This window comes from Chrysemys picta, chromosome 3, assembly GCF_011386835.1.
Source record: "Chrysemys picta bellii isolate R12L10 chromosome 3, ASM1138683v2, whole genome shotgun sequence".
Classification (NCBI taxonomy): domain Eukaryota; kingdom Metazoa; phylum Chordata; order Testudines; family Emydidae; genus Chrysemys; species Chrysemys picta.
Genome location: NC_088793.1, coordinates 88,242,139 through 88,268,448, shown reverse-complemented (window position 1 = coordinate 88,268,448; position 26,310 = coordinate 88,242,139). Strand labels below are relative to the sequence as shown.

At 44.7% G+C, this 26,310-nt stretch overlaps 1 long non-coding RNA gene across 1 annotated transcript in view; it reads left to right on the top strand.

The window, feature by feature from the left end:
• Positions 1 to 16,414, top strand: part of LOC122174439 (uncharacterized) — a 33,524-nt gene extending 17,110 nt beyond the window's left edge. Inside the window, exons 2-3 of the long non-coding RNA XR_010599242.1 lie at positions 12,447 to 12,576; positions 15,767 to 16,414. This is a non-coding gene — a long non-coding RNA (uncharacterized LOC122174439). The remainder of the gene's footprint in view (positions 1 to 12,446; positions 12,577 to 15,766) is intronic.
• Positions 16,415 to 26,310: the final 9,896 nt, after the last annotated feature.

Below are 26,310 nucleotides of genomic sequence, written 5' to 3'. Positions count from 1 at the left end.
AAACCACACATTAGGAGATTGGGTTTTGCTCCAGGCTCCTTTCTGTAACATTCCATCATCTCTCATTTGCTGCAAGTTAGTCACCAAGCTGTGGAACATCCCTGCTGCATACTGGGTGTGGAAAAGAGCAAAGCCAAAGAGGAAAAAAGGCTCTTTTGTGACTTTCCCTTTCTGAACTTTGTTAGAGATGGAGACTGAGCTCTGTCACAGATTAGTGGCCTGTGACAGCGGTTTGGGAGATGAACATTCTCTGAGATACAGAGCACTAAGATATAAAAGGAAAGAAAAAAAGGAGCTGTAGTCGATTGGGATAAGGGAAATTATGTATCTGCCTTGACAGAATAATAAAAACAGGACAATATCCATTTTAATTGAGGTTGTCACCTGCCCCAATTTCAGGAGACAGCCCTGATTTGGTTTTAGTGTTTCCTGCAAGAAGGATTTTAAAGCCAGCCTGAAGTAATAAAGAAATAGCTCTTTTCTCCCAAAGGATCCCAAAGTGTTTTACTTCCCAAACAGGCTATACACTTCATCCTCCACTGAAGTGCAGCTATTTCTGGTGTGGAATCATTGCATCTGTTTACAGTTCACAGCAAGACTATAGGACTGTTCAACACAGGAAGTGAATAACACCATATTCAACTGAAACCGCAGGGGGCTTTTGTGTAGGCAGAATATAATTATTCAGATTAGAATACTGGAAGGGTTATTCCCATGGCTAAGAGTTATCTGTCCCTTAACAAAAAAGCAATGTTAATACCTTTGCTATTACAAAAAGTGCCATGAGATATTTTAATTATCTCAAGTGATCAGGACCTTGGTTTTAGATCAAGTATGATCTAAGACATCTTTAGGACTGATGCAGTATACTCAGCTTGAAAAGTTGTGTTGTGATATGATGCAATGTCACAATTCAATGACAGAATCAAGAAGTTGCAGTGCAACATCATGACTAGAGCTGTCCAAAACATGCACATTCAAACCCCAAATGACAAGATATTCACCTGGTTTGGATTACAAACTCAAACTCAAAATTCACACCTGGCTCCTCATCAATATACTATGAAAGGTGTGGACATCTGTGAAGCTCTAGGCCAGGGAGGAGCTCTAAATCAGGGCTGGGGCTGGCCCTGAAAATCAGAAAGTTATTGCAGTCAGCTCCCTGACACTCCCATCTTTTCTATTGTCCTGAGAGGAGCTTTGGCACAAGATAAAATCAAGTCCATCGTCTGTAGTTAGCACTAGAGATGGAACTGAATGGCTCAGCTTGGATCAGTAAGTGAATGCCCCAAAGTTTAGGTGTATTCTGATCTGTGGTTTTTGGTTCAGGCTGATGTCATTAGCTATACATACACATACTATGCTTTGCATTCCATTCATACCTCCTCATCTGTGACCTACCCGCATGATAATGAAACTAATGAACCTGCATTAGGATAGCTACACATTTACACCTGAAACAGATGCATTTCACTAGCAGGATGGATATTCTCAAAGAGCTGCAAATCATTGATCTCCTCAGCCCCTCATGCTTTCTTTTGATATATTCCTTCTTTCAAGAACAGTGGTTGCTGAATGGCGAGGAATCATAACTGATCCAATGTTGCACTGAACAGCCAAATGTCCAATGATTTCTGCAAAGTCAAAAATGGTTTGTCATGTTATTTGATTACTAATGGGTATTTTTAGTGATTTTCGGATAAGCATAGACATTCAAAAGTTTATGCTTATCCTACTTTATTAGAACTTCTCTGATTTGGAAATTGTGCTGGATAATTCATAAGGTCATATTTTTCCAATATATTAAATATTTCTGAGTTTCAGGCATTTCAGAAATATTCTTTCACTTGTTATGATGGTATTTCTGTTTCTGGTCCTCACCAAAATCAAAATGTTAATGAAAGTCATTGAAGAACCAAAGCACAAGAAAAGTTACACAATTTCTTTGAAACTGATCTAGTGAAATTCCAATTTGATTTGATTTTTTAATTAAGGTTTGGTTCAATTTTTATTTTATTGGGGTTGATTTATGCATCCCTAAATTCCAAGGAGTATGAGACATTTTAAAATCTGTTACACTTATTTTGATCAGTCATCTTTCAGAAGTAAAGGAGTCCTTAGGAACCTAACATTTTATTAGTTTTGTATTTATTCATTCTTCTGTACAGTTACTTCTGTTTCCATCTGGGAATGGGAAAAAAATATTGTAATACTCTTGATTCAAGCAAAACAGTATGTTTTTGGTTAAGATTTGTTATTACTTAGCTCCACGTGGTAGAAACCAAGGCTTGCCAAAGTTTTTCTTTCTTTAATAGTTTAACACAGTTAGCCAAAGTCAATCATGGTGTAACTTCATTAACATTAATGAAATTACGTTAGGAATCAATTTGGCCCAATTTGTGCAGTAAATTGTCCATAAGAAACACATTCTTATATTTTTCATGTAGCTTAATTTAACAAAACCAGCAACAACCATTTCTTCAGCTCAGTATTATCAAAAGTATCATTGTGGGTCATTCTGAGAATGAATATACTACAGAAACAGCAACAATATAAAAAGATATTTAAAGTCAGCATTCCTGTGGCATTAAAAAGAATGTGGCTGAGGAAAATGGCAGAAATAATTGATTTAAAAAAAGCAAAGTTTAGCAAATTTATGGATATTATAATTTCTAAGTGTTTTACTGTACTCTGTAGTTAAATTAGGTTCCAAGTGGATGGAGGGAAAATAGGACCAATGCCGTCCCTACCCATACGCAAAATACACAGCAGCGTAGGGCACCAGGAAATTTGGGGCACCAAATTTTTGGTGCCCTACACAGCTGTATGCTGCTCCAGCCCCTGCTCTGACTCTTCCACATGGTCCCCGCCCCTGCTCCACCTCTTCCCACCTCTGCCCCCAGCCCCACGCCCACTCCAGGCAGCCCTTCCCCTGAGGACTGCAGGAGGAGTTGGGCTCCCTGCACTCACTGCATGGTAAGTAGAATGACCCGGCCCCAGCCTGCTCTGGCCCCAGCCTGCTCCACTCCCCTGGCTCCCAGCCGCGCCGCCGGCGAGTGCTGGGGGGTGTGGTTCTCCCCTCCCCCAAGCCTGGGAGCCAGGGGAGCAGAGCAGGCTGGGGCTGGGTCGCTCCACTTCCCGCAGGAAGTGGCCAGCCCCCCTTCCTCTCCCCCATAGAGGCCCAGGGGGGGCTGCATAGGGCACCAAAATGGCTAGGGATGGGCCTGAATAGGACCATTTGAGAAAGGACAATCTAACCAATTAGAAATCAAAGAGGGAAAAATGACCCTGGGACCCTCACTCCCTAGAACAATACTGTGACACTAGTCACCTTTTAGGTAACACAGACAAGACCATCTTAAAAACACCACCCTTAGACAACCCCAGTGATGCCTAGCCAAAGAATTTTTATTGGGGTTTGTGGATACAGTCACTAAACCAGCAGCCTATGTATTGTGGATGCAGTCACTAGACCAGCAGGCATATATTGACCACACAGCACATTGACTACCCATGTAATTTCCTGGTCCCCAGTAATTTCTGGGCTGGAACTGGTCTAAGACATACAGCATTATCCACTTAAGGCCTGATCCAGTTCAAGGAGAGCATGCCCTAGTATAGTGTCCTACCTACTGAATCTCATTCATTTGTTTCTATTCAGTTTAGAATTCTTTTCTTTGGTCCTCTGCAGAACATTATACAAGCTCTTACTGTGTGGTTGATCATTCTCAGGCCCAATCAGGAGATCAGTAATAATCACTTCCAACTCATTCAACTGCTCAAATATCTGGGAGGCAATATTTTGGCAAAACTAAGACGCTGAGACAATCCCAAAGGGAAGATGCTTAAACATACGTCTACTCAACGGGCAGCTGAAAGTGCAGAGTTTCAAACTTTCTGCATTTAATCAGACCTGCCAAGAACAGTGGCTTCCATCCAAAACTGAAAATTGCCCTTGTGTTTTGAAGTCTAGACATGGCCTCACCATCTGTTCTCGTAGAGAAGCACTCATATTTGATATCAAAAATGTTGGATCTATACATAGCCTTGGTTTTATTATGGTGACCATATTGTTAAGCCAGTTAGTCTGTGTCAGAATTTGCTCAGTAACATGCAGTTTTGACATTCTATCAAGTTCAACTTTTTATCTACTATACGTCATAGCTTGTGATGGTTCTTGAGGCACCCAGGACTGTGAGTTACCTTGTTACACCCCCTTCCTATTACATGAAGGAGTCTTGGCTGTGCTTGACTGGGAGTCAACTCCCTAACACCACCAACCTTTGAGCCACTCAAGCACTCTCTCCTCGGCTATGCCAGGCCTGTCTTTGCCTTGCACTCAGTCCCCAAGTCACTTTGAAGTGCCCACTGTGGTATCCAGCACCTGACACTGGCTACTCACAGAAATCCCAGAGCCTCTGCCCCCAAAGGGGCAGTGTACTCCAGTTTACCAATTTTACCTTCAACCACCACTTTTGTAAACCACACAGCACTTGTGAGCACTTCTAATGAAACAAAAGTAGGGTTATTTAAGGAAAAAATAAAGATGTAACTAGAAACGAGAGAAAGTGATGGAAAGAAATGATTACAATTCAAAACAAAACCATAATGCACACACCTGGGTTTATATTTACTAATAGTTTCCTTTACTATCTAATAAAGTAGGTCCCCCTCAGTCTGTTGCAGAGCTGGCTGCTTTTACAAGAACCATAAGGATTTAATAAGAAAACACCCCTGCTTCACAAGGGGGCTCATCAGTGAATGAAGCCAGGGGGTCTCTCCCTCTTCTGTGTTATAGTCAAAACAGTCTTTTGCTCCTATTCCTAGACAGGGCAAACCCCTAATGTTCCTTTTTTCTAATGTTCCATTTTTCCAGGGGCCACGGGTAGGGTTACCATACGTCCGGATTTTCCCGGACATGTCCGGCTTTTGGGGGCTCAAATCCCCGTCCGGGGGGAAATCCCCAAAAGCCGGGCATGTCCGGGAAAATCGGGAGGTCAGCCGGGCCGGCGGGGAGCCGAGTCAGCCGGGCCCGCGGGGAGCCGGGCCAGCGGGGAGCCAGGTCAGCCGGGCCCGCGGGGGGCCGGGCCGGCGGGGAGCCGCGTCAGCCGGGCCGGCGGGGACCCCGGCCGGCGGGGAGCCGCGTCGGCCGGGCCGGCGGGGACCCCGGGCCGTCGGGGAGCCAGGTCGGCCGGGCCGGTGGGGACCCCGGGCCGGCGGGGAGCCGGGTCGGCCGGGCTGGCGGGGACCCCGGGCCGGCGGGGAGCCGGGTCGGCCGGGCCCGCGGGGACCCCGGCCGGCGGGGAGCCGGGCCGGCGGGGAGCCGGGTCGGCCGGGCCCGCGGGGACCCCGGCCGGCGGGGAGCCGCGTCGGCCGGGCCGGCGGGGACCCCGGCCCGCGGGGAGCCGGGTCGGCCGGGCCGGCGGGGACCCCGGCCGGCGAGGAGCCGGGTCGGCCGGGCCGGCGGGGACCCCGGCCCGCGGGGAGCCGGGTCGGCCGGGCCCGCGGGGACCCCGGCCGGCGGGGAGCCGGGTCGGCCGGGCCGGCGGGGACCCCGGCCGGCGGGGAGCCGGGTCGGCCGGGCTGGCGGGGACCCCGGCCCGCGGGGAGCCGGTCAGCTGGGCCGGCAGCCGGGGGGTGCGCCGGGCCACCGGGGGCCGGCAGTGCTGGGCGGGCCGGGGTGGTCGGCCGGGGCCGGCACCCCAGGCCCCGAGCTGACCCAGGCTGGAAACGCCGGGGGGCCAGCCTGGGCCGCGCCTCCTCCCCCCACACCCCCCTTACCTGCTTCAGGCTTCCCGCGAATCAAATATTCGCGGGAAGCAGGGGAGGGGGCGGAGACTTTGGGGAGGGGGCGGGGTTGGGCAGGGGTGTGGGCGGGGCTGGGGGCGGGGCCGTGGGCCGTGGAGTGTCCTCCATTTGGAGGCACAAAATATGGTAACCCTAGCCACGGGTATCGTAGGCTGGGGGAGGCTGTGCCTTCCCAAACAGCCTCCCGTGGCCCTGCCCCCAGGCCAGCGTGCCTCCTGCAGGGACTTGGGGCCACCGGGGAAGCTGGTGCTGAGCCGTGCTGCCTGCCTGGTGCTCTGAGGCTGGCCACCCGAGCACTGGGACTGGGGGCCACCCGGAGATGGGGGTGTGGCAACCACACTGCCCAGACACCCAGAGCCCCAGGGCTGGGGGCACAGCAGCCAAGCTGCCTGACCACCTGGAGCCCCAGAGCTGTGGGTGCTGTGGCCACGCTGCCCAGGGGCTGTGGGCGCTGAGGCTGCGATGCACTGGGGCTGGGGCCTTGTCCTCTAGCTGGCCGACGCTGGGGCTGGAGCCTATGGTGGGAGTGCTTTGGGCTCCTGCGGGGAAAGGGGGGCAGAAGGGGAGGGGAGGGGTCTCGGGCACAAGGGGAGGAGCCAGAGGTTAGCCTCCAACGTGGCTGCTCATGCTTTTTTCCTCTTACTGGTTTTAGTTGTTTGCAATTGCATCTAATGATTTTCCCTTGAAAATCTTAGTATTGCATAAAGCTAAACAATTGAACCTTGTATTGAATCATTGGCTAAAAAGGGTGGGGTGACAACTCCCTCTGCATGAGTGGACCATCACTGAGATAGATTGTCACCTGGTGATTAAGTTTTACTCCAAGTCCATAAAGCATACTTCAGTATAAATACATTATTCCTTAAATATTACCTGTACATATAGCTTGCAATGATTATGAATCTTGACACATTATGAGCTTTCTGAACATTCCTACATATTACTCTTTATGGATAAATATCCTGTAAGATGTGTTTGGTGTAATGAGTTTGTCAGGTCTGAGGTAAGAGTTGTTTGCAAAGAACAGGAGGACCTTTGCCTAGAAACCTCTGTCACAGAGCTATTGAGACTTCTATGGTGGATGTATTTTTGGTGGTACACTAAGATTTATATATTACTGTTATGTAGTATAACCGTAATGCACCCTGAGATGTTAAACATGGGCCTGATCAAATTCTTTTACTCCCTGTTCATTAGATAAGTTATAAACCTGCTTGATATCTGCATTTGTCAATTGTTTTTCAAATCGAGCATACATCAGACTTGAGTGGTATCTCTCTCCTTCTACAGATGTGCCAATGTGACTTTACTACATGGGCACTTTTTGTGTTTACTATATAAAAGTGTGTGGGTTTTTTAAATACAGACCAGTCACATTTTTTCTTTATGCTTCCTGAGCACCTATATCTATTTGAAATTTACTTTTTATTCATTTATTTCCAGTGTCACAAAACAATCTGTTGTAGAACTTTGCTGTGTAAATGTATTAAGAGACCCGAGAAAGATGTCATGCATGGCTTGTTTCTGCATCATAATCAGAGCCTTGTCCTGCAGTTGTATGTTAATGAATGTGTTTTTATTTTAATTTCTTTACAGTTTGTGCAGAGAGTGACACATTTTTGCAAACTGGTTGCATGTAGTACAACACGCTTTAGGCTGGACACCTTTAAGTTGTGATTGCCTCCACATTTATTGCATTTACTACTCTTGTCTATGCCATGTGTTTTCCTTTGCTTCTGACTTTATGCCTTCACATGCATTCTTAATTAGATTCACTTCTTTCACTATTTGCTAATACTTCTATTTCAAGCTCAGTTTTCACCAGCTCTTTATATATTCAGTGATTTTTGCAGTCAAATCCATTCCTCACAATGACCTTACTTTGACATTACTATCAATTATACCTCACATATTTTGGTCTCTAATTTGTGGACATGGTCAGGAATTTTCTGGCAAAAAATATTTTCCTTTGGAAAATGCCTGTTCATTGAAGTGAAATTGTTTGTGGGAAAGGACTGGTTGAGATAAATCTCCCCAAATCAATTTTTTAATGTTTTTTTGCAATTATCAAAACATTCCATTGTGACATTTTTTTTTCCAGAATCAAAATCTTAATTTGTAGGTTTGAAACAACTCGTTCTGAATTTTTTGATGATTGATACTAAAATAGTGGGGAAGGAGAGTTTAAATCAGAATTGGAAATGAGCATTTCCAAATTATCAAAGCCAAATGTTTTGATTGACCTGCTCCACTCTCCTCCCCTCCACCAGATTATCATGTCCGCAAAAAGTTTGATATTTCTACTGACTGGGACAGGAGAATTTTTTGATATCTTGAAAATTAGCCCATCTGTTAACTGTTCAAGTTAATTTAGCTTTATTATGTAGGTCTGTAACATAATGGGCAATGGCCTCACGTGGCTACTGTTTGCTTGTAAACAAAATGTGCCTTTCCTATTTGACGTTACTGTGAGGATCGTAGAATTTTTTTAAATTTCTGAATGACTTTATTTAGCAGTTTAAGATCTCCAGTGTCTCTGTATCACTATGAGAGATTTCACCCCAATTTCTCATCAATAAAATTTGCATCCAGGAAAATTTCAAAGTGTTGGAACTATCTATTCTGTACTCTCCCGGATTCCCTCCCAGATGAGTGATTCATGAGGTTGTTTTGACTCCGTTCTTGTCAAAAAGATTCAATTTTCTTATAGCACCATGCTATAAAGGTTGATGAATGGGAGTGTTACTAAGAGACTGTTCTTTACTGCATGGCCTTAGTCACCTGATATGTGTCAGGATTACAGAAGCTTAATACCCCTGGTCACATGACCAGGGTCAGTATTCACTGAGTCAAGTGGCTACTTGTAACAAGAAGTCTAGTTTAATTTAGCTGTTGGCAATATTTTATTACAAGCAGTGGAAAATCATGCTCAGTTATTTATTGTTATTTATTGTTAGGGCCCTACAAAATTCACAGCCATGAAAAATGCATCACGGAACGTAAAATCTGGTCTCCCCTCATGAAATCTGGTCTTTTGTGTGCTTTTACCCTATACTATACAGATTTCATGGGAAAGACCAGTGTTTCTCAAATTGTGGGTCCTGACGCAAAAGGGAGTTTCTGGGGGTTTGCAAGATTATTTTAGGGGGGTCGTGGTATTGCCACCCTTACTTCTGTGCTGCCTTCAGAGCTGGGCAGTGGAGAGTGGCAGTTGTTGGCCGGGCGCCCAGCTCTGAAGTCAGCAGCTCACCAGCAGCAGTGCAGAAGGGTAGCAATACCATATCATGTCACCCTTACTTCTGCACTGCTGCTTTCAGGGCTGGGTGGCTGGAGAGTGGCGGCTGCTGACTGAGGGCCCACCTCTGCAGGCAGCAGTGCAGACGTAAGGGTAGCAGCACTTTAACCCCCCCTACAATAACCTTGCAACCCCCCCCCCCAACACACACACACACACACACACACACACACACACACACACAACTCCTTTTTGAGTCAGGACCCCAACAATTACAACATCATGGAATTTCAGATTTAAATAGCTGAAATCATGAAATTTATGTTTTTTAAAACCCTACGACCGTGAAATTGACCAAAATGGACTGTGAATTTGGTAGGGTTCTATTCATTGTACTGGTGGTATCCATTAATTTTTTTCTTTCATTGTAGTTTTATGGAACTCCATCACAATTTAATACTAATTAATATCCACTTACAACAAAGTGTTGACAATAACTTTCTAAAATTGTGAATTTGACATTTAGCAGCATAATTTAGCAGAACTGGAGAAGCTTTCCAAGGTACAGCTGAAAGCAAATTAATGTTTACATAAATATTTATAACTCTCGTCACTTACTGAGTGGCCAAGGAAGTTTTTTTTTTTACTCCTGAAGACTTCCACACTGATGACATGGAATACTTCCTCCACTGTTACCATGCCAGACATTATGCTGTGATTAAAGTATTTCTGTTTAAAATGCCCATTCTTTTAGATTTCGTTGCTGGAACTCCAATTTTCTGTAGTTTGGCCTGTCCTGCTGGTATATCCTTTTTATTACAGAGCCTTTAAAAAAAACCCCAACTGATTAATCAAATATTAGTCATGGCTTTCTAAGCATAGCTACATTGCCGAAAGAAGTATTGGAAGATTGTGGATTTTGACCTGATGGCAGGTAACCAATGCAGCAGACTTTGTAACCATTTTATTTAACAATAAAGCCTTATTCAGCAGGAGATCTCAAAGTGCTTTACAAAGAAGGTCAGTATCATTCTCTCTCTTTTGCAGGTGGGGAAATTGAGGTACAGGGAGGTGAAGTAACTTGCCCAAGGTGACCCAACAGCTAAGTAGCAAAGCTGGGACTAGAATCCATGTGGTCTGAGGCTTATTCCAGTGCCCCACCCACTAGGCCACACTGCCTCTGCTAAGCAAGTCTTGGTTGAGCTGATTTACTGTAATAACTGTCATCCTTGATGTGTGAGTCAACTGATAATTTAATAAGATATTCTCACTCTGATATAAATGTTTTATGCAATCACAATTGGGGAGATGAACTCTGCAATCAATTCTCTAAAGCAGGGGTCAGCAACCTTTCAGAAGTGGTGTGCCAAGTCTTCATTTATTCACTCTAATTTAAGGTTTCGCGTGCCAGTAATACATTTTAACATTTTTAGAAGGTCTCTTTCTATAAGTTTATAATATATAACTAAACTATTGTTGTATGTAAAGTAAATAAGATTTTTAAAATGTTTCAGAAGCTTCATTTAAAATTAAATTAAAATGCAGAGCCCCCCGGACCAGTGGCCAGGACCTGGGTTGTGTGAGTGCCACTGAAAATAAGCTCGCGTGCCGCCTTCAGCACACGTGCCATAGGTTGCCTACCCCTGCTCTAAAGGATCATTTAAAATGACATCTGCCTGAGTTAGGAAGAGCTGGAGGGTGTCTCCAGTTTGCTTTTCAAGGAATTCTTTTTTTTGGAAAGGTGATTTTATCCTTTTCGCAGGCTGAGTGACTGGCCCCTTCCTAGCACATTCCAGGGAGAGGGGCAGATATTTGTTTTCCCCTTCCCAGCAGTATTTGAAGAGGTTAGAGGAAATAATTGTGCCATTATGACATTCCTTGGTTGTCAGTCAACAAGGGAAGAGCCATATCCACCCTAGACTAAGTGAGTAGGCAACTCCCAGCCCTTCTTTGGTGGAATCCCCCAGGTCATTGTTAAGAAAATGTGTATTTGGCAATCCAGCGAGTAGGTGGGGTGTATGTGCATCTTCAAAAAGACCTCTGTGAAATTCCATCTTTTCTATTTTCAGCAGACCAATTTGTGAAGTTCTTCCAGGTGCAAAATTCCCCATGTTTCCAAATCCTGAGAGCTGCTGGATGCCCGAGAAACAGTCACACCAGCCAGAAACTGGCCGATGTTTGTAAGGACTGAGTGAAACCTGAGTATCAGCTTCAGGATTTGGCCCAGTCATTTTTTAGGGTTATGCTGTTTGTTGCAGTTTAAAACACTTTCATCCTGGGAGAAATCAGTTAAAAGGCGGAATTTTCAGCAGATAGCATTTACTTGAATCTTCTCCTTTAGTCAACATCTGCTCCACACTGGTTAGACAATAGAGTGTGACACAGAGGTGTGCTAAATACCTCACCTCCTCCTCTATGCTGCAGAGTTCATTAGCTCTCTTCCATGAAGGGCCTGTTTAGCCAGATTAAAGAGACTGACATCTTATTATGAACCCATGGCCCTTTAACGGTGGGATGTGGGGATATATAACAACATAGGATTTAGAGTAGCAGCCGTGTTAGTCTGTATCCGCAAAAAGAACAGGAGTACTTGTGGCACCTTAGAGACTAACAAATGTATTAGAGCATAAGCTTTCGTGGACTACAGCCCACTATGCTCTAATAAATTTGTTAGTCTCTAAGGTGCCACAAGTACTCCTGTTCTTTTTGAACACAGGATTTGTCTGCCAGCTTTACTTCCATGGATTTTTTTTCTTTTATACCTGTAAATCTGTCCCTCCCTCCTCACTCCCTGGAATCTAGTCAAATCATTCATTTTGTAAACTTTTATACAATCCCCAGAGTTCATGATTTACTGCTTTGTAGTTACAGGAAGGATAAGAGCTGTTTGCAAACATGAAATGAGAATTATTTAAGAGTTACAAAATGCAACACTTATTTTCTTTTCCGTTTTTTACTAATTTTCCTCTCCCAAGTTGTACGTGCAGTTTTTCTTAGGTGTGCTTTTAACAGCAAGATTTCTCCATAATCCATTTTCCTGAAATCAGATTGTAAGTTTTTTGCTGAGGCTTGTAATTCTGATGGTACTAGAAACACATCCCCCAGGTAAGGCTGCTATGCCCGGCCAGTGCTTTCTGTGATGCTGCAGAGTTGGCTATTTAGGCATCAAAGGAATGAAAAGAATTTTATCAACAAAATAGTAGATCTTTAAACTATATCTGGGGATATCTAAATGAGTGTGTTCTGGTGAACGTTAGGCACGTATCTCATATGCAGTGTGCTTCACCAATAATACATTTGGCTGCTGTCCTCAATAGGATTCTTTGAACAAAGTAGTGTTTGTTGACTTTACAAGAAGATGCTTGTTTGACAAATATTTCAGTAACTCTGTTGCCTCACATAGGTTATCAGAGCTGTTAAGATATCACTGAATAATCAGGTGGAAGAAGACTGACGGATTTAAGCCCAATTTTTGTGGAAATTAGTGAAGGAAATATACATTATTTGTACATTGAAGGCAGATAAGGCCTGAGGTATTTATTCTTTCCTTTTATGCATATCAACTAAGCTTAAGTGAAGAAACATGTTTATCTAGTTACAGAAGACTAATCCTTCCTTAATCTGTCCTACCTACTCTCTCTCTCTCTTTCTCTCTCTCTTTCGCTTTACCTCTTTTTTTCCTCTTCATTTATTGTATTATTTATGTTTTTGGAGCACAAATATGTTACTACCGTATGTGTGCATATAGCTGCACATTCTCTAATTTGCATATACAACCAGGCCTCTGCAAGTTATTTATGGATGCAACTGGCCATTTGTACACAGTTACACAGTTTGCTTACGTATTCATGATAATTCTGGACAAATGATCCATGCAATTGGTCGCACAATTTGCATATGCATTTGCAATCTAAATTTAACAATCAGGCCCATTCTTCTTCTTCTCTCTGTCTCTCTCTCCATACTTTAATTTAAAAAACAAGTGTGTAATCATATCATATGATCAGCGAGAGGTAGTGTGACCAGATCACAAGAGTAAAATATCAGGACACATGGGCCGAGGGGGGGGGGGGGGGGCGAGAAAGGGGCGGCACCACAGTCCTGACCAGAGCCATGGGGAAGGGAGGCGCACGGCCCTAAGAAGCTGCGAGGGGGGCGTACGGCCCCTTCTGCAGCCCCCGTCACAATCCAGAGGGCAGGGATTCATAGCTCCAGTTCCAGCCCCCGGCAGAAGCCATGGGGCAGGGGCGCATGATTCCAGTTTCAACCCCAGCCTTGCTGCTGGCTCAGCCCAGTTGATAGTCACCTCACCTCCCAGCAGGGCCGGTGAGTGCGGCCAGGGGAGGGGGCAGGACATGGGGGAGTGAGTGTCTGGGAAGTCTGGGGTGGGGGGTGGGTTGCTGGGCTATGAAGGGGTGGAGGGCGCTGGGCAGTGGGAGAGGTTTGTGTGCTTCGGGGTGCTAGGCAGTGGGGGGTCTGTTGGGAGAGTGCTGGGCAGTGGGAGAGATCTCTGTGTATCAGGGCACTGGGCAGTAGTGGTCTGTGTGGGGCACCATGTAGTTGTGGTAGTGGGGCTCTGGGAAAGTGCACTGGGTAGTGGAGGAGGGGGAGATCTGTGTGTGTTGGGGAACTAGGGAGTGGGAGGTTGTGTGTGGAGTGTTGGGCATTTGTGGTGGGGCTGTGGGCAGGGGTGGTGGTGTGCAGGGCACTGTCCATTTGTTGTGGTGGAGTTGTGCAGGGGGACACTGGACATAGCAGGTCTAGGGGGTGCTGGGAGAGGGAGCTGTGTGGTGCTGCATGGGCCCGCCCACAACAGGAAGGGGCACGCTGGCAGCACAGGGCCAGGCAGACCAATGTGTGTCTGGCCATCCCATGCATGCCCCATTGACCCTGGCTGTCCCCCACACCCGCTGCTCGCCTCCTTACCTGAGGGCTGGTGCAGGGGGAGGAGGTGCAGGGTCGGGGTCTGGGTGGCGCTTACCTGGGGCAGCTCCCGGAAGCGGCTGGCAGGTCCATCTGGCATCTAGGGTTGGGGCGGCTGGGGAGTCTCCGCGGGCTGTGCCCACCACATGCACTGGATCAGCAGCTCCCATTGGCTGGGAACTGCAGCCAATGAGAGCTGCAGGGCAGGGCCTGTGAGCATGAGCAGTGCACACAGCCCCCTGGTTGCCCCAACCCTAGGAGCCAGAGGGACCTGCCAGGTTTGGGGGCGGGGTCCCGGCAGCACTTACCTTGGATGGCTCCCAGGAAGTGGCGGGCAAGTCCCTCTGGCTCCTAGGGTCAGAGGCAGCCAGGGGGGTCTGTGCGCTGCTCGCGCCCATAGGCCCTACCCCCACAGCTCCCATTGTGGAGCTGGTGTTCATGGCGGGCACAGCTCACGGAGACCCCCCTGGCTGCCTCTCAGCCTAGGGGCCGCAGGGTCCTGCTGGTTGCTTCCCCACCAGCTAGTGTGACCAATCCAGCCCCGTAACAAATATTGGGACAAATGACTCCCAACCGTACATCGGTCAGGATGTGGGACAAACAGCTAAATATCGTGACAGTCCCAATTTTATCGGGACCCGTGGTCACCCTAGCGAGAGAACTAATGCCTATATATATAGTAAGCATTAGAACTTATTAAAAAAAATCAGACAACTTATTCAACGATGCTCTTGATGAATTTATAATATAAACATATTTTAATTTAAAAAATAGTTGTGCATTCATATAGTTATTTTAAATTAAAATATGATCTTATTATAAATTAATGAATAGCCTCCTTGATTAAGTCATCTGACTCTTTGAATATATTTTAGTGCCTACTATAGATTTAGGCATTAGTCTTCTCGCTGATTATACCTTCACCCTTTTGACTTTTGAACTGTTCCTACCATATTGGTCTGAGTTGAAATGCAAGCTTTTGAGGGAAAGGACCTTGCCTTTTCTTAGTGGTGGCCTCAAGGCTATGTGATTTAGACAGCTGGCCCTGCTCATTCTGGGACCCATGCATACATACCTTCTAAACAGGTAGTGGTTGTAAGAGGCTTGCCACAGTGTGAGGGATGTCACAGGCAGGAAGCATCTGGTGGGGTTATTATTACTTTGCAGAGGGGAACCTAGATGGGCCTTGCATATGATGTTTTGACTAGAGCCCTAAAAATGCTCTAACTATCTAAGATACTTATATGGCCCCCATCAGTGTAGCATCTGAGCACCTCACAGTCTTTAAGGTATTTATCCTTTTATCAGCCTGGGAGGTTAGGGAATTGCTATTATCTCCATTTTACACATAGGAAACTGAGGCAGTATATGTAGTATATGCATGAGGGTAAGGGGGGGGGGGAAATGAATGAATGTTAATGTGTGTAGGTCTATCAAACTTTGTGTGCATTTTGCAAAGAACTGCTTTTTTCCCAGGCTTTTGTGGAGGGAGTTTAGCTGAGGGTTCATTACATATGCTATGTGTGCGGGGGTTGGGGGGGGAAGATTCTGCTTATATTTGCTGGTGCATATTTATGTGTTCTTTTGAATGGGATGTATAGTCCACTTTTGGATATTATAATTTGTATTGTGAATGTTAATTCATGTAATTGGTGCCCAGAACATGGGAAGTGAGCCTACTGAGAATTTTCTATACTGTAGTGTGTGTGTGTGTGTGTGTTTGTGTGTGTGTACACACTCAAACACTGCATATATATATCTATTTAATGAAAAATCTAAAATTATGAATTGTTCTTGCAGGAGACAAAGCAGCAGCTACTGCAATACATTCTAACCATTAAACAGAAGCCCAGCTGTCATGACGGTTTTGTGAGCCCTGTCTGAGATCAGGGTCCCACATGGACATCTGCAGCTTCAAAGAATCCCAATGACCTAGATTCAGTTGTAGATTACTGTCTGGTCTGGCCTTTGCTGCTATCACTGCACTAGGAGCCTGATTTCAGTTACACAGGCTGACTTGCTCACTGCTCTGACCCATTTTCCCATGGCAACCTGGTTTGCTGTACCAGGAGCTAGAAAAATACACAGTTGACTTTTTAAGGATTCCAAGATTAAGTTTACTCTTTGCCTTTTTTTTAAAAAAAATGTACTTAGCAGATATGCAGAAGAAGAGCTGACACTTTGCAACAGCATTGGAAGCCAGGGAGAGATTTAGGCCAGGTATTATTTACTTACTTCTAAATCACTGCATGTCTGGATGAGGTTTTTATTTTCTTATCTCTTTGCAAAAATAGCCAATTGGCTTTCCTTCCCCCCAACCACCTCATCCCTGCTTCATCCCCCCAACCCATCGCCTTATAATAAATGTATTTTACATTGTACTAAGTCTTGATTTTTTGGTCACACATGAATATATGCATTCACACTGAGGAATAAAGTTGACCCTGCCTTGACACATTAGCTGCTGTCTGTAGGTCTCATTGTGTGTGTTAGGAACAGGAGGAAACATTTCAGAGCTAGTTCCTCTCAATCACAGGTTTAGCTTCTGCATTTTGTACATAAATTTGATTGGAGAGAAAAGAAAAGTGTGTCCCTAAAAGGAAGAAGAATGAAAAAGTCTGACAATAGAAGTTAGGAAAATCAGATGGTGACTATTTTTCAAGCAACCAACTTCTCATTTATTTTCTTTCTTTTCCTCATTTGAAGAATGGGCCTAGGGCTGCTAGGTTGTCCTATACATTTATTATGCATTTTTATCTGTAACCATTTACAAAACATAAGAAATTACAGGATATCTTTTGGGGGCGAAGGGAAAGAAGATAGAGGTAGTGTGAGAGAAATGATCTAATCTCTCTATGCTGCATTTCCCATCCCCTGAGATGCTATCTTTGCCAGCAGGTTAAATTTAAGTCAATGGAAGCTGCAGACACTCAGCACTTTACAGGAGCAGGTAGGGTGACCAGATATCCCGATTTTATAGGGACAGTCCCAATATTTGGGGCTTTTTCTTATATAGGCTCCTATTACCTCCCACCCCTGTCCCGATTTTTCACACTTGTTGTCTGGTCACCCTAGGAGCAGGACTCAGGTGAGAGTGGGAGAAACCCCAGGTGGATTTAGTTTTGCAAATTCAAACTCAGTTTAAATTCAGGTTCCAGTTATTCATACCTCACAGTGTTGGTTTTTGTTTTGTTTTGTTTGTTTGAGGGTGCTGGTGAAAGGATACCTCTGGGTAATTAGTTTTGTTTGGTCCTAGTACCATTGTAGACAGGTAAAACTGGAAAATGGGGGGAAGTCAAGCTCGCTTTTAGTTCTGTAAAACCTCAATGACTGGCTCTAAGTTTGAAAAATCAAAGCCAGAATTGAATTACATTCAGGTTCCCCAAAATACAGGTGTATAAATGTTTTTGATTTGTTTTGAGTTTTACAAAATACATCTCCCAGAGTTCTCTGTGCACATGAACTGCCACCAGCCCCCAAATATTTAACCAGGTGGGATGTTAGGCTGAATATCTCCCCTTATCTCAACATTCAGGATAGAACACAAGGAGAGAGCATCTTTTTCAGGGATGTTAGAGGCCAAACTTTATAGGGGTTTATAGGTGAAGACCAGCACCTAGAGTTGCATCTGGGAACAATATGGAAGCCAGAGCAGACTGTGGAGCACAGGTGTGTACCTCCTTGTGAGAAACACAGCCAAGTGGTTAGAAAGCAGCTTTCTACATTAACTGAGTTTTCAAGAGGTCTCCAGGTGTAACCCTAAGTAAATCACGCTGCAGTAATCCAATCTGGAGAGGTAAAAAAAGCCAAGAATGAATGTGGCAAGATCTAAATCCAAAGAATTGTAGTCTCCTTGCCAAAAAGAGAGAGAAAATTTTTTCTGTTAGCTTCTACTACTATTTATAATAATTAATGGAGATATCCCATCTCCTAGAACTGGAAGGGACCTTGCAAGGTCATTGAGTCCAGCCCCCTGCCTTCACTAGCAGGACCAAGTACTGATTTTGCCCCAGATCCCCAAGTGTCCCCCTCAAGGATTAAACTCACAACCCTGGGTTTAGCAGGCCAATGCTCAAACCACTGAGCTATCCCTCCCCCCAGTCATCTTAATCATCTTAAAAAAAAAAAAGGCAGCAAGGGATCCTAGACTATGATCTTTACTGAACAAAACTCTGCGTTAAAGAAGGAAATATTAACTTCAGTGACTCATCTCAACTTCTGGATGTTTCCTCTATTCTAATAACATCACTTCAGCCTGTTTGGATTGAACTTCAGCCAGCTATCTCTCATCCAGACCCAGGATTAGTTAGACACTGGGAAAGGTAAAGGGCTGCATAGTTCAGAGAAAATGACGAAGAGACACACAGCTGAGTGTCATGACTTTACTGATGGTAGTGTGTCACACTGTCTGGGGTGGCTCACAACTGTGAGTGCCTTTCTCAGTGCAGACTGTCAGAGAACAGGGCAGATTCCCCAAGCTGGTGGTGTGTTCTATAGGTAGATTTGATCAAACCAGTAACAAATGTGAACTCCGGGATCACTATACCAGTTTTACCATGGAGTCACAGACAGTCCCCTTAGATTTCCCAGTCTGTCTTACCACCCAGACAATCTGGACTTTGTGATAAAAGGTTATTTAAACCAAAAATCACACCACGTTAGGTTTCTCCCAGTCCCAAGAGACTAGCCACTTACCCCAGATAAATTGTACCCTAGTTCTTACATGAAAGACCATGCTGGCAGCCAATTCTATAGTAAACTAATTATAGATGTATTAGGTATGAAAAAGAAATGAGAGTTATTGAGAGGTTAAAGCAGGTAAAATATATTAACAGATAAGTAAGTCATAGTTTGTAATTCCAAATGGTGGCAGTGATGTAATGAACTGCCAGTTTCCAAAAAGTCTTTCAGGGTAACATAGATTGTCTTTGGCAATCTCAGGTTTGCATCTGGTACCTTCCCTGTAAGAGTCCAAACAGTCGAAGGTAAAGGATCTTTCCATGAATCCAAATTTATAGTTTCTTCACACAGAAAGCAAGTTGACAGTGTCTCTACCCATCTGGGCTTTTCCTTTGATGACAGTGAGTGAGGAACGCACTCACTCTTTTGACTTTAGACCCTCCTACTTAATAGTCACTTGCTTTAAATTTAGCATTTTCTGTTAAAGTCCTTAAGTACTTCATTAGTATTTCACAAGATTTCTTTGATGGATTATTCAGTTACAGGAGTATACACAATGTAAATGTTTGCCATTACATTATAACAGGAACAAATGAGTGACAACAATACAAGTAACATTCCACTAGTTTTCATGAAGTTTAAACATCTGAATACACTGTTACATTTACACTCATTTTGATCTAAACTAAAACACACGTGAATTGGCCTGGGGCCCTGATCTGACCTGGGCTGTCAGCATCACACAGCGTAATGCAAACTGCTTCATTGTCTTCCCTGCTGACCTCACATACATACTGAACAGCAAGGAAGAAAGAATAGAAAATTGCAGCATCCCCCCTGAGAAAACCTATCAGACACAAGAACTTTGGAATCTTTCAGAGAGAAAAGATAGCTCACCTCTATGTGTAACTTTATTTTCCCAAGGTCGGGTTTGAGTGTCATTGAGCAAGACAACTTATCAGGCTTCCTGTAGCACTACAAGCAAAATGTTACTATGCGTAGGAAAAGGCATTATCTTTGATAACTTTTACTGACTTATTTCTTTCAGGTCCTTTGCTGTCTCTAGTTTAATAGGATTCACTATCCAGACAAACACTATCTTGTGTCTGGAATCACCCTAGCAAATTGACCAATACTTTAGTGCTGCCTGTGGTCAGACTCTTACAGACGGACATTACCAGCCCACCTCTGAAAGAGATGACAAGCTACCAAAGCTACAATTTGCACAGGTCTTTGTCTGCTATAGTGATTATTTTAATGGAAGAAAGTTAATGTAGCACTGAGTAGAATTTTTGTGGGACATCATCATGAAGGCCTTAATCATCAGGATGTCCCTGTGTGCCTGTGATGGGGTGTCCACCCCACACAAGGCAAAGCAGATTGTTAGGACAATTAACCTGATGGGCTGCACCTCTGGGAGAGTCAGGGCCTCTGCACCTGTGGGAGAGTCAGGGCCTCAGAGGCTAATTGATGACAAAGGCCTGCTGTGCAGGGACATGCTGAGCTTGTAAAAAGACTGCAGGCTGAGAAGAGCAGGGGGCTGTAGGGAAGTAGCTGGTAGTCACTCCCTCAGAGAAGGGGCTACAGAGTCTGGCAAGAAGTCAAAGAGAGAGGTAGCCTATAGTTACCCATGTGAGGAGGGAAATTAGGCTGGTAAAACCCACATAGGGAGGTAGAGGATAGGGCAAGGAAGTAAGAAGGAGTCCAGGGAAATAGTGACAAGGCCTGGGTGTAAGCAGACCATAGTTACTAGACATAGAGTCACTGGAATGCAACCTGGAGTAGTGGGCAGGCTTGGATTCCTTCACCTGCCACTGTCACAGGACCTAGCTTTGGACTGGAAGACGGTCTGAAATGGCATGTGGACAGTAGATCCAGTGGGACTTTGATATCCCAGAAGGGGAAAACTATAAAGAGCTGGCCGGAGGGCCAAGCCATGAAGAGAGCACTGAGAGTCCTGTAGAGTGAGGAGGGATGAGGTGTTTTGGAAAGGGGTATGTGACTTGAAAGCTAATCCTCAGACTCCGCCACAGTGAGAGGTGCAACAGTGAGTGGACCCTATGACTGTGCCTCATAAAAATAAAAATATTGTAAACAGCCATCTTTCTTTTTTTCTGTCCTTTATCAGGTAATAATGCTTATTTCCCTTGTCAGAACAATATTTTTGCTTATTAACTACGATCAGTTCATAGGAAAGATTTCAGAAGCCAAGTGATGCAAAAGGCTTTGGAAAGATGGCTTTTTCACTTAAAGGGTCATATATTGGGACCTAATCCAGCAACTCTGGCAATATAAAATAGCCTGAAAGCTGGCACAGCCAACCCCTGAGTGGAAAACCTCAGGTGGCATAGAGCTTCTCTGGAATTCAAGGAAGTGTGGTGATGTACATGGGAGATACAGGATGTTGATGCTGGTGTCATTATCAGAAACCAGGGACAGCATAATAAGATCAGACTAAAAAAAATGTGCTCTCAGACCTTTCTCTGCAGACTGAAATCAGTCCTTATTATGACTTGCTGTTCATTTTACCATTAGGGCTAAATCGTAAACCAGGGATGCTAATTTACAGTCAACCTTCACCCATTGCAGACCCCCAGTGCAGTCTGCTTTCTTCAGTGCATGTCACCTTTGGTCCCTACCAGTCCTTTAACTAAGCCTACTGCTGCCAATTGATCATCAGAAGCTGGTGAAGCTAACACCAGCAAGAACTTCTGCGTTATTATTTATAATACCCGAACACATATAGGTCCTAACCAAGACCAAATCTTGGCAAATGTCACATTAATATTTTTAGGGTGGTTATATACTGGGGATGAATAGGTTGTCGGGGTTTCTTTTTTAATACATGTCTATAATGGGGTGGGGTGAGAAAGGAAACAAGAAGGGATTAGTTAATTGGAAAGACACAAGGACTGAGTAGAGGGCTTTACATTTTTTGCCTTCCTTCTATCCCATGTAGAGTATTGTGAGCAGGGGAAGTAGATTTGGCAGATAAGGGCCTGTGAGGGAGAGGCTGGGAAGGTGGATGGAGCACAGAGCTAATAAGCAGAGGAAAAGAGTATCCAGAGTGAAAACTGCAGCTAATTAGATGACACCACTGGTATCCAGGGGCTGTGAGGATGTGCTGCTGGTTCCTCTGGACAGCCAGGCTGGCTCTTCCCTGGGAAATATTTCTGCTCCTGAGACCACATGACCTGGTGCTTCCCCTATACAGTTGCATGTCCAGAGATGTATTGAAGAGGGGAAGCCCGAGCTAAGCCTCATTTCCTCCCTCCCACTGTTGCCCAGCTGCTGTGGGCAAGTTTCTAAGCACTGGGAATTTCTTCCTCCCATGAGCTGGATGTAGGAGGTTTGGGCCTGCATGTGGCCTCGCTGTGGAGATGTGGGGTGCACCCAGGAGGGGGGTTGCACACAATAATTGCTGGTGCTGAGAAGAGAGGAAGCCCTCTCTGGGGTTCATTTCTTGGCCAGCTTTGTGCTGCTGCTGGAGGCATCATTTCTTTGTGCAAAGATTAAGATGTATTTTCTGTTCTTCCAAATTCTGATACACTGTGGCTGGTTCTGCTGTAGCCTTCCGGCAGCCATGCACAGCAGGTGCAACTGCAGACTGTTACACTGAAGTGTAACACGGGTAACATGGTGTGCATCTCACGTTCATCCCTTCAGAGCCTGAGCATATTGCCTGACCACCAGGGCCGGCCTATTGTTAAAGTGTCCTTTTGCACTGTAGAGCTATAGTTCTAGTATTAGATGACTCGTTGGTTAGTAATTGTATACACTCTTAGTTTGTTAGTGTAAAATGAAGGTGTGTGTGTGTGCTGTTGGAGTGTCAGGGCTGTATTTCCACTGCCCCATCTCTTAAAAGCATGAAGCTCTGCTGAGAGGTCACCAAACCGAGCTCTGCTGAGCAAGGTTTGGTGACAACAGAGGTACAGACACCTTGCAAACCCTCCAGCAGTGGGCTGTGTAAGCTGTGTACTTGGGTTAGGCTTCAATGCCATGTTACTGTTTGAATTAGGGAAAGGAGGCAAGGGGGTTGCTAAAAGTTGCCAGGAGCCAGGTTTGGCTGGAAGAGTCAGGAGGCAGAAGAGGAGGTTATGGCGATGTGGTTAAAGAGGAGAAATGGAGGCAATAGGGACAAGCTTTTTTGCATTCCTGGGGAGAGAAGAAAGGAGGAAAGGAGTTCTCTACTATGGCAAGCTGATAATAATGAGTGAAATTGCAGAACCATATGATCGGTGGATTTATCATATAACTTTGAACACTTCATGGGCCCTCTGCTAACTAATCAATCTCTCCTGGGATTTATTTTAACATTCCAAATCCCTGAACAGCTTCAGGCAGCTGGCACTAAATAAATAAAATAGAACTAAATCCACGCACCAGAGAAATGTTTCCTTCTTCCTCCAGATGTAGATTTTCTCCTCACGTTACCCCTACGTTCTGCCCAAGAGGGGCAAAATTCAGTCCTACACCATCAATAAAAACATTGCAGCTATATTGTCTTATTTCATGTCTTGCAGAGGTGGGAGGTATTGGATTTGCATTAGTGAGCAGAGATTCTCAGCTTCCCAGAGCTGAATGGCACTTGCATCTAGTGCTAGAAACTTCCAAGATGATGGACTTTAAAACTGTGACCTTTTTACTTACAGAAAATCTATTTATAGCTGCCGCTGAACTCTGTAACCTCCTGCTCATGTTAATTATGGCATCTGGCATTACAGGGAAGGGATGTGATGCTTTATAAAGATTCTTGCAGAACTCACATACATGGCCCTAATATGTAGATTTGTACAGGTACTGCATGTATGTACATATAGATAGGCAGTTATTTGTTCATCTCACAACCAACAAATCTGACAAAATCAACCTATTTGGCGCTGTTTGTGTGGCTATTTTCACATGCATACAATGAAAGACACCAAATAAGGACATCAAATTACATTTTAGAGTAAGATTATTGATCAGTTATGGACTCTCTTTCATAGGACAGTTTTCCAATTCTATACTCATGTGTACAGTGAGTGTGCATGAAACTGTTGGCGTATAAAACTCATTCAGTGATCCCTTGTCAGTGCACATCAAAGAGTCTGCCTTGTGATAGGTGAGAGTAGGTAGTTCAATATTTATCAATGACTCATAAAATTCAGATAAGATATTTGAATTCCATTGTAGATGTAATAAAAGCTATCAGGCATATACAGAATATATAAAAAAGTTCCATATCTTGCTAGTTACGTGACCTAGAATCTCTTGCAGTTTAATGCAAGGTACAAATTAACTAGCAGATTTCTTCAAGAAAAGTTTATAGCACTGTCATCCACTGAATAAACTGGTATCATTTGAGATGTTTGATATGTTCTTCTGGGTGATCCTCCTCAAGTCAGTGGTCTGTCTCTAGAGATGATTGGATTCTAATGATGGTCAGTCATCAGTGAGTCATCCTTTGAACACAGGGTGTCAGAAAAAAGGATGCTCTTATTTTCAGCTGCCTCTCCAGAGATGTTAGAATGCATCAAATTTTAAAGACCACATGACCTGAGGACATAATGGTGCTCAGCACGAATGAAGGCTAAAACCAAAATTAGGGATATAGAAATGTTTTTGCAACTTAGTAAGGGTAAAATTTCACCCTTACCAACTTCCACTTCATGCTGGTCCATCAGTCCTAAAGTATTTAGGTTTGTACCATTAAAAAGACTGCTTCTGCTTCAGATAAAGGGGTGGGGCTCCTGTTGATTTTAATGGTATTTGGATGAGGGTACGTGAGAAAAGAAATAGAGGAATTGGTCCTAAGATAATGAAGCCCATTACAGAATTCCATGTCCATTTTTCTTGTTAGTCTCTCTGTGTATGGTGCTGTGTTACCACAGCATCAGCTTGTGCTGCCTTCATGAAACATCTTGTCTCCAGCTGCATATGACTGTAGGCACAATCAAAAACACTTGGAGGCCGCAAAGAGCTTCTGACTGGTTAGTTAAGAGTCCTGGGAATACAGACGTGCTGAAATCTGAAGTCTCTTTCTGTCATGCTCAAATGGCAACAAATAGCCAAGATATAAAAATGGCCAATACAGGAACACTAGTCTTTGACAAGAAAGAAAAAACTAAGGGTATGTCTACACTATGAAATTAGGTCGATTTTATACAGTCGATTGTGTATGTCCCCACTAAGCGCATTAAGTTGGCGGAGTGCGTCCTCACTACTGTGGCTAGCATCGACTCAGGGAGCGGTGCACTGTGGAAAGCTATCCCACAGTTCTTGCAGTCTCGGCTGCCCATTGGAATTCTGGATTAAGCTCCCAATGCCTAACGGGGCAAAAACATTGTTGCAGGTAGGTTTGGGTACATGTCGTCAGTCTCCCCTCCCTCCTTTCCTCTGTGAAAGCAACTGCAGACAATCATTTCACACCTTGTTTCCTGGGTTACTCATGCAGATGCCATAGCATGGCAAGCATGGAGCCTGCTCAGCTCACCGCTGCTGTTGTGAGCATTGTAAACACCTTGTACATTATACTGCCGTATGTGCAGAATTCGGCTAAGAGACGGCAGCACGAGGACGATTGTGAGGAGGACATGGACACAGATGTTCCTGAAAGCACGGGATGTGGCAATTGGGACATCATGGCGGTGGTGGGGCTGGTTGATACAGTGGAACGCTAATTCTGGGACCGGCAAACAAGCACAGACTGGTGGGACTGCATAGTGTTGCAGGTATGGGATGATTCCCAGTGACTGAGAAACTTTTGCATGTGTAAGGCCACTTTCCTGGAACTTTATGAGTTGCTTTCCCCCACACTGAAGTGCAGGAATACCAAGATGAGAGCTACCTTGACAGTTGAGAAGCAAGTGGTGATAGCCCTGTGGAAGCTTGCAGCACCTGACTGCTACCGGTCAGTCAGTAATCAATTTAGAGTGGGCAAATCTACTGTGGGAACTGCTGTGATCCAAGTAGCCAGTGCAATCATTGACGTTCTGCTATCAAGGGTAGTGACTCTGGGAAATGTGCAGGTCATAGTGGATGGCTTTGCTGCAATTGGGTTCCCTAACTGTGGTGGGGTGATAGACGGAACACATATTCCTATCTTGGCACCGGACCACCTTGCCAACCAATACGTAAACCGCAAGGGTTACTTCTCAATGGTGCTACTGTCTCAATGGTACTGTCTCAATGGTGGATCACAAGAGACATTACACCGACATCAATGTGGGATGGCAGGGAAAGGTGCATGATGCTTGCATCTTTAGGAACTGTGGGCTGTTTGAGCAGCTGCAAGAAGGGACTTACTTCCCAGACCAGAAAATTAATGTTGGGGATACTGAAATGCCAATAGTTATCCTTGGAGACCCAGCCTACCCCTTGCTCCCATGGCTCATGAAGCCATACACAGGCAGCCTGGAATTAATAAGGAGCAGTTCAACTATAGGCTGAACAAGTGCAGAATGGTGATAAATTGTGCCTTTGGACGTTTAAAAGTTCGCTGGCGCTGTTTGATGACTAGGTTAGACCTCAGTGCAACCAATATTCCCATTGTTATTACTGCTTGCTGTGTGCTCCATAATATCTGTCAGAGTAAGGGGGAGACGTTTATGGCGGGGTGGGAGGTTGAGGCAAATCGCCTGGCTGCCAATTTTGAACAGCCAGACACCAGCACGATTAGAAGA